Source organism: Cheilinus undulatus, linkage group 11 (genome assembly GCF_018320785.1).
Source record: "Cheilinus undulatus linkage group 11, ASM1832078v1, whole genome shotgun sequence".
Taxonomy (NCBI): Eukaryota; Metazoa; Chordata; class Actinopteri; order Labriformes; family Labridae; genus Cheilinus; species Cheilinus undulatus.
In genome coordinates this window covers 19,899,086-19,912,416 of record NC_054875.1, presented here as the reverse complement: position 1 = coordinate 19,912,416, position 13,331 = coordinate 19,899,086, and the positions used below count along the sequence as shown (strand labels likewise).

The 13,331-nt window shown below is 38.7% G+C and overlaps 1 pseudogene; it reads left to right on the top strand.

Annotated features, from left to right (window-relative positions):
• Window positions 1-13,331, top strand: part of LOC121516979 — a 125,742-nt pseudogene that overhangs the window by 98,154 nt on the left and 14,257 nt on the right.

Below are 13,331 nucleotides of genomic sequence, written 5' to 3'. Positions count from 1 at the left end.
ACTTTATATTAAAAAAGTAGCTGCAGTTTGCCATTTGACTTGTCTTCACAAGCTCAGAGCAGCTGGATTACTTGTGTTTTTTCTAAATTGAAACACCAATCTTTGTTTTAGTGTTGGTTTTAGACATATCTCATATGACCTGCTTGCTCTGCTGCTTTTCACTGGGATAGATATGACATCTCAGTGACGTTCCCAGATAAATCACTGTTTGTAACAGAAGAAATGTTTTCTGTTGTGGCTTTTCATTCCACAAAAAGACGGATGCCCTTCAGTGCTACCCTCCACCACAGGGGTGAACAATGTGTCTTGTAGTTGTCAAGAGAAATGACAGTGAGATAATTGGTGGGGCGCTCCCGTTTCGTTTAAACTGAAACAAATAGTCTTCCAAAGAGAAATGTGCTTTTAAAAAGTAAAGCTTTGTTTTGCACCGCTTATCATGCAGGGTTCACAGTGAAGTAATGAAGAAGAGTATTAACGGATTGAGCATTAAAAACAAATGCTCATTCATTGCACTTCATGAATATTCATGGCGCTAATTCAAATAACCTTAGGCGACTGTTACGACTAATGAATATTTAAAACAGCTTGGTCACACAGATTTGAACATTGCATTACAGCTGACTTTCTGGGATCATCATGGACAAGGGTAAACAATTAGGAAAAGCAAAAACAGCTTTCAGTGGTGATCAAAATACATCTGGAAAACAATATCTCATGTTGTCACATTAGTTACAGACCATTGACGCTCCAGAGGAGGACGTGATGACATACAAGAGAGGGACAAGGTGAGGAGTTGAAAAAACAGTCACAACTATTGGTTCATTTAGTTTTGAATTAATGAGTAAAATTTTAAGAAATTACTAGGACTAAAAGCAAATTCATCCTGATTCAGGCTTGGGAAATGTAAGATTTTGGAACTTCTCAGTTTTCACATTGAAAAAAGTGTGGTTTTGGCTGCCAGGGTCAGTTTAAGATTGAATATGATCATTTTAATGGAGTTCTTTAAACTGAAAAATAGTACAGCTTCATCATCAAATCTTGCCATCCCTTTAAAACTTGTTTTGAAAATGAGCTTTTAATCACTTGTTCTGTAAGCAAACCTTTGGAGCTGTTTTATTTTGAAAGAGTTAAAAGAAAAGGAAAGCAGCCAAAACAGAGGGGCCCAGACTTACTGAGTATGTTTACTCTCACTGTACCACGCTGGTTGTGAGAAAGCCCAACACTCTCACACACTGTGAGTAGGAGAATCTCGTACTGCCCACTTTAAAGGGGCCCTCGTCTGCTTCCTCTGAGGGATCAGCGCGGCGACTCGTCCTCCTCGCCACCACCGCAACGCTAATTAGGCCCACCACAAAGCCAGCCTGTGGGGATAATGTCCCATTATTAGAGTCATTTGTTTCAATTAACCGCTCTGTGATTCTACAATAGCACAGCCAGCCCAGTGCAAAGAAGCCATTACTCTCGCCCAAGGAACCACTGAGGTTTGGGACAAGTGTTTGTAGGAGAGGTTACCGATACCTGCTTCCAGGAGCTGCCAGGCTCTTTATACTGCACAGTCACTGTTGAGCTGTTTCAGCACTGAGCAAGAATCCTTATTCACATCACTTCTGGAGCTTAAAGACAGCGACAGAGATTGTTCTTTTTTCAAATGTTGGATGTTGTTCTTTACTGAGAGCTGCTGGAAGATTAGTACAAGGGGTTGTTGACTTGAGCATGGACCACAGAGAACTACCAGGCTTTTCTTTTTACATACAGACAGCATTGTGGTTGACTGAATTACTGTTCTCCTAATGTATACTTATGCAGTTCTGGTCAGTTTTGGTCTACACTTGGGTTACTGTGAGCTTTTTTTAGTGCACATGAACCTTTTCTTACTCTTTATCTCAGCTTTTCCACTTTTAGCTTAAATCTTTTTGTTGGACTTTGACATATTTTTCATGATTCTGGTGACAGAGAGCAGACCTGGGAACAGTTAAACAACAGTAAGGCCTCCATGGAAACCCCTGATGAATCTGTTTGTACTGTTTGTGCCACTAAACCATGCTGCTAACAGCTGGTGGCTGAATAAGACGACTGCCTGCAGGTTGCTTAAAGATTCAATATGTGGAGTATCTGCACTAAAATGTTTAATTAATAAATAACAACTACCCCTGTGTTTTATACATATTAACATTATATACATATTATCTTTAGTCCTTTTCTTACATTACCTCAAATGTTCAAAGCCAGATTAATTCAATTGTTCATAGATTCAGAAAATAAATAACGGACATGAACAATTTCATCTAATGAAAGAAGAAGTAATATTCATATATATAGTGCTTGTAAAAAATAGCCTTCCTGTTTTATGCTGTGTAGTCCCAGGATGCTTGAGAGAGGTCTGGCTGCGTACTCTAGCTCACAGACCGAACTTTTCTTCTTCTGTAGCTCTTGCAGACTGTTATTGTGAGACGCCACATCATCAGAATGGAAATACGCTCTTAAACTTTCAAAAATTAAATCAAAATAAACTTTCAGTTAGGTAAGGATTAGGATACCAAAACGGTTAAAATGCTGGCCTGTAAAACCTTTGTGCAGCAGTAAACAGTCTGCTTACAGGAAAAAAGCTTGTCCTCCATGAAAAAATTCGATCACAGCAAACGTAACTTACGCAGCCCCATTAGCTGTGTAAGCTACGCAAGCTACGCAAATAACGTAGCTACGTAGCTAATGTTGCTGAATATAGAGCTCACAAAATTCATGGATATCTACTAATAAAGCTAACGTAAGCTACGCCAGCTGCATTGCTAAAGCTCACATTGCTAAAGCTAACTTAGAGATTAAGGGGATCAGTCCACCACCTCCCAAGCTTCCCATATATGACGCTTTGAGTTTCCCCATTCTGTTCATCATCACAATATTTAATGGTTTTCGTCCTCCAAACTTGAAATGTCTTATCAAAACCAAATCAGAGCCCACTTATAACCGCTTTTCTTCATCATTATGTGAAATTCCTCCATGAAATAACAACAGTGCTTCACTGTTTAGTCAAAACTCCTTGTAGAGTGCAGCTTTTTTAATGTAAAAAATTGTCAATTCAAAACAGGAAGTTAGATATGGAGGTGGGTGGAGCTGAGTGACACGACTCAAATTGCATTTTATGTTCTGCTTAGATTGAGGGCTCTTGACCACAGAATTTACATTGTGTGGGTTTTAGAGGTGAATTTAGAAGATTAATATGAGATGTGTTGCCTTATATAAGATGTGTGATACACATCAAGGGGTGTGTTTGTACTCAGTTTCAGAGTCAATTCTCTTCTCCCTGATCATTTGTATTTTGTTTTCATTAGCCACCAGCATCACTGTAAACTACTTCAATGTCTTTGACACTTAAAAGCAGCTGTCTAAAGATGCTTATCAACTTCAAATGCTCCCAAATACAATATTTCATAGCACTTTTGGCTCCTCTCAACAGTAGACAATGGAAACTTCGATTGTAACCAAGAGGTTGCTGCCCTGTGATGCCTCTGTTGCCAGGCTCTCTCATTGGCTTTCTCCCCCCGCTGCGCAGATGTTTACAAAGAGACATCACCAGCTCACATTAAAGGGTTCAAGTTGTCCCCTTGGGCAGTTGCTATGGAAATAACCCGGCTATGGTCGCTCATTCATGTTTGATTAATTGTTTTTTCCTTTCTGTGCTGCTGCCTCTACAAAGACCTCATCATGGGAACATTTCATCTTGAAAACAAACAATAGAGAGGATGAATACATCCAAATCTGGTTTGATTCTCTCTTCCTGCTTTGTGGACATTGTGTGGATGTTCAGTGGTGATAAAGGTCTTAGAAATTCGACTAGTGTTGTATTAATCTTGATAAGGTCTTTCCTGTGAAGCCGTGCAATCATTAGGACTATTTCTTTATTTCCTTTCTCAGACTTACCTGGTCTGAAGATAAGCATTTTGCCTTTTTTGCTCTCTTCTTAAATTGCAGTGTGTAGTGCTGAGCTGCAGCAACCCACTGGGGCCAATTAGGATGCCAGCAGAGCCAGGAAGTGCAGAGCAGATGCTTTTGCCACTATTTATTAAAATCCAATCTGCGGGGGCCCCTCCAACAGCTCGTTAAACTACCGTTAATCTAATTAGCTCTCACTTGCCACTGTTTTCACCACATTACCAAATACAAGGGCCTCGACTTTGCAATTTAGACTGATTAAGTAGGTCCAGCGCTGTCGGGCAGAGCTGGTAGGGAGGAGCTGCTGAGAGCTGTCAGTCATCTTCCACAGTCAGATAAATCATGCAGCTAAGTTCAGAAACAGCTCTAGGCTTCGGGGATGAATTAAAATATCTGCAGTAGGACTATTGGTTGAAGTGAAATCCACATTGCCTGCTTAGTCGTGCAAGTCAGCATGTCTGAAGCTGGAATGAAATGCCCCACATCATAAAGACCGTGTATATTTGGAATGGCACACTATCAGAACTGGATACAAATTCCAAAATAGGCTCTCCAGGATCAGACCCATATGACTCCCTCTGATGTTCTTTCATGTCTAAAAGATCCTGACCATGATTCTGCACTTCCGGTTCATTATTATTATTATTGTTCTGGCCGGGCTGTATTTTTTATATTTGATGAGTGCCTCTCTCTGGACAAATGCCTGCTTCTACTCAGAGATCTGTGCGGCCACTTTGACATGCAGCTCTGCTCATTGCTTACAGATGGCCAGTCTGACATGGAGCTGTAATAGCTTCCAGATGAGGAGGGCACTGTATATATTTTAAGATATGTTTTAATCCATCAAGACTTCATAGTGAACATGGGAGCACTCCAACAAAAAGCAGAGAATTTATAGCAGCCTGTTCTTTACTATCACATCCTTAAACAGTGAAGAATTTTAACAAGCGATGTGTATTTTGGCTTCCATCAACTTCAGTTTACAGGCAGTACAATTTTTCAGATCTCAAAAGGCTTTGTTTACATTCTCAGCCTGCCTGCCAACTTTTTTAAGGCCACAATCTTGACAGCATTATACAAAAGGGGGTACTTTGAAATGCAAGGTGAAACCAATATCTAAATACATGTAATACAAACCAAAATGAAAGCCCACATGATCCCCACCCTTATTATGGAAACTTAACAAAGACTTGCAAACTCTTTTAAAAACAATAGCAATTTTTCTCCCCCAGCTCTCAAATCATCTGATCATATATTTAAAAACTTTGCAGAGTATTCATCATTTATCATACACTTCTTTACTTCCTGCCTCTTACAAGCTGTAGCTAACAACTGGATAGATTATTCTTGTGACAAACACACTTTTCCCTTTTTAACCCAGCTGACTTTGTAGCCACTCATGAAAGATGCTTTCCAATATGTTTGTTGCTCTACACACAACCTTCAGGAACTCTCTTGTTTTCCTTTAAGGCTGTGAGTTACAGCTAGTGGTGAAAAATTCATAAAGAATTATATACGGCATCTTGAAATTACATTATTCTCAGTGCTGCTCCTCTAAGCATGGCCATTTATCTATTTATAAACCCACAAAGGCTTAGAGAGTGTAACAGCTGCACTAAGCTGAGCTTCTCTCTGCTGGTGTGGAGAGGGCCATGCTTGTACTGCAGAGGAGATCCAGTCCACTCTAACATACAGTTAAATCTATTATCATTGCCTGAATACATGGTCAGAGTGTTTATTAAAGTATATGATTTTTTAAAACACCTCAGCATTGGTTTGTGGATATCTATTATCATTTCTACAAATTGAGAACCATTAAGTATGATCATCAACATCCGCCATCCCCAAAGTATCTATCCTTGTAGTTTAAATTAGCTTTATAATATCCTTAGGCATTTATTTTGTTTCTGATCATCAACTTGGTTATTTTTTTGTTTATATATTTTTTGTTACATCTCTCATTAGTGTCATTTCAAGTACGTTCATCAAAGTTAGCCAATCCACACCATGTTACCAGCAGGCTACCCAGTGGTGTACTGGTGTGTGTAGAAGTGGTTATACTCTTAATTGAAATACTCTTTATTGCACTTGGTGACCCCCTTTTTGCAGGGTACAAGCCATCACAACCTAACAACTTGATTTTTCGTACATCCAGTTGGTTGAGGTGATAGCTGGTGCTAGTTTGGATAACTTTCATTCTGGACTCAATCTGGTCCTAACCTGCTGCTCTCTGTTTACAAACCTGGAAATAGTCACTTCACCTCTGTTACATTGGCTTTATTTGTATGTTTGGTCCCCTGGGCCTTCAGTGGCTGTCTGGTGTAGAACAACTCGTTTCTTTTTATTAGCCAGGCATCTCTTTTGCAAGCTCTTTTGCCATCCAGTGGCTGGTGGAGCCTTGTTTAGTGTTTTTTTTAATGGTGGAGAGGGTGAGTGTTATAGGGTGGAGCTCCCCATGTGGTTATAATATGTACTACAGACATAAATGTCACATTAAATTACTGTAGCACAGAAATTCCGAACACTCATTTGGTGACCCAAAAAAATCTTCTGCAGCACAACTGTTTATCCTGACCCAGACTTTGGGAAAGAGTGCCTTATTTAGAAGTGGGTTTATCTTTGAAGACTAAAAAAATATGTGAGTTTACTCCATATAGCTATGTACAGCTCATTCAGAAAGTATTCAGACCCCATTCACTTTATTCAGTTTTATGTTGCAGTCTGATGCTATAGTTGAAAAATATTTTTATTCTTATTATTCTAAACTCAGTACCCCATCATCTTCTGCTGCATTGAAGGTCTGAAGAGCACAGTGGCCTCCATAATTCTCGAGTGGAAGAAGTCCGGCACAGCCAGGACTCTTCCAAGAGCTGGTCAACCAGCTAAACTGAGCTACCGCTCAGTAGCTCGGATTAACATAACTCCACAGTTTTGCCTCTTTACTTGGTGGTAAGGCTAACATTTGAAGAGGCATTGGATAATATGAAAAATCAGTGTAAAAGCATGTCTGAGCTGATGAGCAAAACAAGAACTAGATAACATGCGCCATCCTGTCAGTGTGGGCAAAGAGCTTGGAACAAAAAGCCAAAGGCAGCGTGTCTTCACTGTTCCTTGAGACAGCATTTACTCAGGAATATATTCAGTTAGGATATATTTGATGTATAAATGCCTAAAATGATGCTTTCTGGTTATAGTTACTGAACAGTAAACAGATCTAACATAGTGCCTACTGAAATAAGATTTACAATTGGCATCAAATACTGACACTTTCAATCAGTAGCATTAGCAGCTAATGTTAGGAGACTTTAGAGCGCTACAGCGTAACTGGGAAATTCTGCCTGTTCTGGTCAGTACTAGGACAAGCTGAATATTTTATTGGATCTAAAAGCAATTCAAAACCAAGTCCTTACTGTTTCACGTGGTTTTCTTTGAAATCCAATGCTGCGTACATTTTCCCATTATACAGTTGTTTGGTTTGAAAGCCATGAAAGAGCTCTACTTTTTGGCAGTGTCTGGTATTGAGATGTGACTGAGAGCTGTGCTCAGTCTCTGCATCATGCTTTGGTGTAATGAGCCTCACTGTAAAGAGAGAGCGTATCAGTGCATCACCTCTCACTAGTTCTGTTTGTTTTTATGGCCTTTTGAAATTGATACACCATGCAGCATTCTCCACTTTGCTGCTCTGCGATGATGATGATGATGATGATGGTGATGGTGATGCATATATTCAGGAGGCTGCGATTGGACAAACACTTTTATACTCTCCTGTATTATCACCTGGTTTTATTGTGTAATTTTCATGTCACTTAAACTATGGATGGCTCTGTATGTTCTTTTTCTTATCAAGCCTTTTCTCTTTACATCGCTCCACCTCTCTTTCTCCTTTTATCTGCCCGCTCTGCATCCACTCCCTCTCCTGCTTTGCATCTAGCTCTCTTTTCTCACTCTCTCTCTCCCTCTGTTTCTCTCTCTGTTTCTCTCTCTGCTGTTTTGATGGTGACGCAGTTATCAGCCTGTCAATTCTAATCTTCTCTTGCCAGCGCAGTGCTGTCCATTCAGAATTACAGCTACCTTCTCCTCAATCTATCTCTGCACATCAAACATCCCACCATCTCTCTTTCCTCTGTCTTCTACCTCCATCTCTTTCGTCTACTAGACACTAGAGTTCTCTCCATTGTAAATAAAATGGAAACCTGAATATATTTAGACTCTGCTGTCCTGCAAGACATGTGGTCTTACCAAACAGCCATGAGCAGTTTCTGGCTTTTCAGAACATCAGTGCTGATCTGCTCGGATTAAATAATAATAATATAAGCTCACAAAATCCATCAATGGTCTTAACTCTTCATTAACAAAATAGTGTCAAAAGTCTTGAAAGTCAATGGTTATCTCCCTTTTTCTATATATTTGGCCAAATGTAAGCAAAATTACATCATATCAGATCCCGATATCCCCAGGACAACCACAGCAATGCAGAACAGGAGCTATATGAATGGTAAACATGAGGATCCAATGTCAGCACATCAGAATCAAAAGGCCACTTTACACACTCACCATTACACATCAGCAGTCATACAGGGAGAAATCCACAGTACAAGAGGACCAGATATGAATCTCTCTGCTGACAGTGTCAGAAAATAGACCAGAATGCAATGCAGCCACAAGATGTTCTGAATAAGGGATGTGACGCTCCCTTTTTTTCTGCACTGACAACAACAGCTGTCGTGATTATTACTGTGCTCTGCAACTGCATAAGAAAAAGCACAGAGAATAACATTTAAAAAAGGTGGATGCATGGTGGATATTTGTTCATCCACTCCACTGATAATCATTTATAAAAACACTTAAAAATCACTCTGATGAATTTACTGGTGATGCAGAGGGACAAAAGTATCAACTGTTCCAACATTTGCATAAAAGTGTCTGTATATTTCAATATTGAAGTCACTGTCAGATATTTTAAATGGATGTTGTTCTTGTCAAATTTGGAAAGTAATGCAGAAGAAATAATTTCCTACACACTCAAAAAATGTTCAGTCAGACATTTAGGTGTGATCACTTCATCTCTAAATGCTCATTTTCAATATAAAGAGAAGACTGTACTGCTTTGTTCGATTAAATTTATCTGTTGGTGTTCAGATACAAGTGTAAGGAAACACTTTTCTCGACTTTATTTTGGCCTTTTATAGCCAAAAAATGTTTCAAGCTTATTAATATTATAACAAAATTATTCACATTGAAGTAAGTTAGTTTGTCTATAACAAAATGTCAGGTTTAAATGAATTCAAAAAATGATTTGAGATAATAGTTATCTTTTATCTCCCTCAAATAGATTAACATGATGATGCTAAGCAGTCTTGTCTTTTTCTCTAAAGTTGTTTTTTTTTTTTTTTTTTTCTAAAGGCATTCTCGGATATGTAGAAAATTATTAAAACCACAGATAGATGACTTTTTGGGGCTGTCAAACAATAATGATTTAGATTACAATCAATCTGTATAATTAGTCTTGATTAATTTTTCTTTTTCTGCATTTTAATATTTGTTTTTAATCAAAACAGTTATTTTTTCAATAATGGATTTTTGTATTATCTTATAATGACCTAAGAAACTGATGCCTTATGTGGATAAAGACCCGCTTTTATTTTGAAAGAAAAAGGGAACTTCAAATAGATCAAAGATAGTGGTAGTAAATTTGGAATTTGTTATGATTGAAAAGGAATTTGTTATGGATTAAAATAAAGGAACAGCTAGAAGGAAAATGTTGCTAACTAGATGCAGGTGAGTCCACTGAGCTGTCCAAGACAGTCTGGCTGCAGACCACTACTGTGAGACGTTACCCCTGCCAGGTCAGAAATACACACTAACACTTTCAAAATAAAATCAGATTAAACTTCTGGTTAAGATTGGGTAAGAGTAAGGTTACCAAAATTTGAAAGTCACAAATCTGACCTGGAAAACTTGATTACGAAGTGTTTTATAAAGCCAAACAAACAATCTAGTCTGCTTAAAGGAAAAAAGTTTTCCTACGTGAAAAGACTAATGCAGCAAACGAAGGTAAAGCTAAAGCTAACAAATCTATGTTCGCCAACTAAGCTAAAGAGATATTTTTTCCTATGTTGCAAACTAGCAACATACAGCAACAACTAGCTAAAGCAAAGAAAGCTAAATTAGCTACATTAGCTACAATAGCTTATGCTAAGTTTGCTAAAGCTTGCATATCTACACAGCGAACATAAGCTATGTTTCATAGATACATTAGTGTTAGCTACGTCAGCTATGTAGCTTCATCACGTTGGTAGCTAATGTAGCTATGTTAGCTTTAGCAACATTTGCTAAAGCTAACATTGCTAAAGCTAACATAGCTACGTTGGCTTATGTAGTAACTTTAATTATGTAACTGGTGTAGTTACGTTAGCTGTAGCTAAAGCTAATGAAGCATAAGCGTGCCACCATTCACATAATTACTTCTGGAATGGGTCGATACTTAATATAATCCTTGATTTAACCTCTGACCTTTTTTTCCTGTTTGAATCATTTAATGTTGCTTAGACTGTTATATTAGCAAAGTTATTTTATGATTGTAACTGCCTAACTTTGTTTATGAATAAAGTTGAATTTTAAAACAAATCTAAAACTGGAGCAAAAAATAAATAAATAAAAGCGAAGCGTGTCACCTCTTTTTTGCCCGACGTAGCGTCTCACAGTAGTAGCCTGAAAAAGGAAGCATCTGAGATCTGTTGTCTAGAGTCAGACCCCTCTCAAGCTGTCTGTGAGTTTTTAAAACTGAAATAAGACATTTAGAAGCAGGGCTGTACTTATTTATCACTTTGGCCACAGGTAGACGTTGCAGTGGCTTAGCTCAGGGGTTCTCAAACTTTTCAGCCTGTGAGTGGGGACCCCCAAGACTTTCTTAATTTTATGTTTACCTAATTACATGTATATATTCTTTTTTAAAAATGGTAAAAATACACCATTTGAAAACAATTCGACCACCCCTCAGTTTCTCGTGACCCCCTGGGAAGTCCCAACCCTAGGCTGAGTACCCCTGTTTATTGACCTTTGCTGAAAGGGACAGTAAAGCATGCAATTATAGCAATTTAACAAACATTATAGCAATGTGTTAGTATTCATGCAGACAGTACTTTTCTTTACCTCACATCTCTCCATGTGAGAATGAGTATGGCCTGTTATCCTACTGATATACCAAAATCAAGTTATTAAAAAGTACTGCTGTGAAGACTTGTGATGTCATTGTACTCCCTCTAGAGCCATTACTACTTACAGTTTATCAGTAGTATTTCCATTGATTTACACTTTGCTCTGTCAGCCTCTTGTGATCCAACACATGATTCTGGTACAATAAGAGATGTAGACAAAGAAATGAGAGGATCTGCTCCTTGTTCTCCTGGCTGATTGCATGTTTCTGCAAGCTGTTGAGTGTCATCACTCTCTCTCTGCTATATTAATACATGTGAATTTTCCTGGAGATTTTTTTGCCTTCTCTCTTTTCTCTGTTTTGTCATTCCACTAGCTCTACCTTCAGTTTATTCTATTTTCACTTCAAAGGCTCGACTGGAACAGATGTCGTTTCAAATGCCTGTCTTCTGCCTCATTGCCTAAAAGTGAGGGATGATTATTTTTTAATGAAACCAGGCACACACACACACACACACACACACACACACACCCCACACACACACACGCATACCAGAATGAATATTACCTGTAAGCTGTGAAATAGACAAGCAATGCTTTCACATCAGCCTGAATGAGAACATCCATTCATTTCCACACAGCACAAAAGCCATTTTGAAGTTTTTCTTCAGCTGCCAAATGTGCTCCTGGACCTTGAATTTTGATTAGTTAATTTCATGCTGTGTGGAATACAGTGTGTTGTCGGGCTTCGAATGCTTTTCTGAAACAATGCAATTTTCAAAGGCAGTCATTTCCTGTTTTTTCATTTGACGGTTAAAGGGGAAAACATGGCTGTTGCTTAATCCCATGATAAGTATGCATTAGATGGATTTAAACGTCTTTAAATGTCCTCAAGTTGCTGTTTGATACCCGCGAAGGGACAAATCTTTTTCATGGTTTGTTCTCCCCCTCCTGCTGAGTTTTAACTCTGAAACTCAGGATCAGTGGATCATGAAAGAGAACATTCAAAGCTGTTTAAAATGTCTAAAATGCAACCTGATGAAATAGGAAGTTGGCATTGGAGCTGGGCTCCCTTTGCCAAAAAAAGTTCACTTGACTTCACTCAAAGCACCTAACTAAACCCCTCAACCGTAAACAGAGCACATAAACATCCTTCACTGCACATAACACCAATGTATATCATTATATATATCATTATATATTCAGTATGTCATTAGATCTTCTATTACAAGGATGGAAATTGGATTGTTTTTCATGCCTTTATAGCAACCAAGAAATCAGGTTTACTGATGTTCCAGCGATACTAATGGCAACATCAAGCCGTCACTTCTTCTCCCTCAGCTGCACCTCTTCTCTCCTTTTCTCCTTATCTTTCTCTCTCTCTCTTCACTCCCTTCCTCTCCCTCTTTCTCCCGTGCTTGATGTGTTCTCTCCTCAGCAAAGAAGGCAATTTCCATATAGAATCACAACCAGGATCAGGTGACCTGGATTTGACTCCCCGTCAAAGCCCTGCACAGAAAATGAAAATGTATTCATGTGTATTGCATCGAGTACATCACACAGATGTGAGCGCCTTCTTTTTTTTTTTCACCTCCTCAAAATTCACTGAGATTGCAGTGTGTTATTGTTGACAGACCAGCTGGGTACATGCAATGAAAAATATAGATTTAATCCCTTTTTATGGTTGCCTCTGAAAGGGGAATTGAATTTGATGCAATCTACATTAAAAAGAGACAAAAATAAAAGACAGAGAGGTGGAAAATATGTGTGAATCCAGTGATTCAACAAATGATAAAGTGCTGAAATCATGTGAATCTGCAACTAATGAGGTTTTAATTAGCTAAGGACTCACTCCCCTCATCCTGTTTGCCCAGTGTGCGCCCAAACCCTGCCTCCCTACCTCCCTCCACACAACACCCCAGAGGCTAACCTGTCTCTCTGACGTCCTGTTAGTCTTCATTCACCCATGTCCGTAAATTGATCTGTTTTTTTTTCTCAGAACAAGCTGCTCCTCGCAGGACTCTTCTGCTTTCAGCCTCTGTCCAGCATTTATTCAATGTTCTATTCGCCTATTTCTTTTATACCGAGCCTCTTGTGTGCAGCTGCTGGTTTTGATGTGTTTTTTAATGTGTTTACGCTGGGCAAAAAGCATATTATCCAGTGAGTGCATCAGGCCCATAAACAGTATGCATAACTGAAAGACTCCTGAAGCAAAAAGAGTTATTTTCTTCATCTAATTTATGACC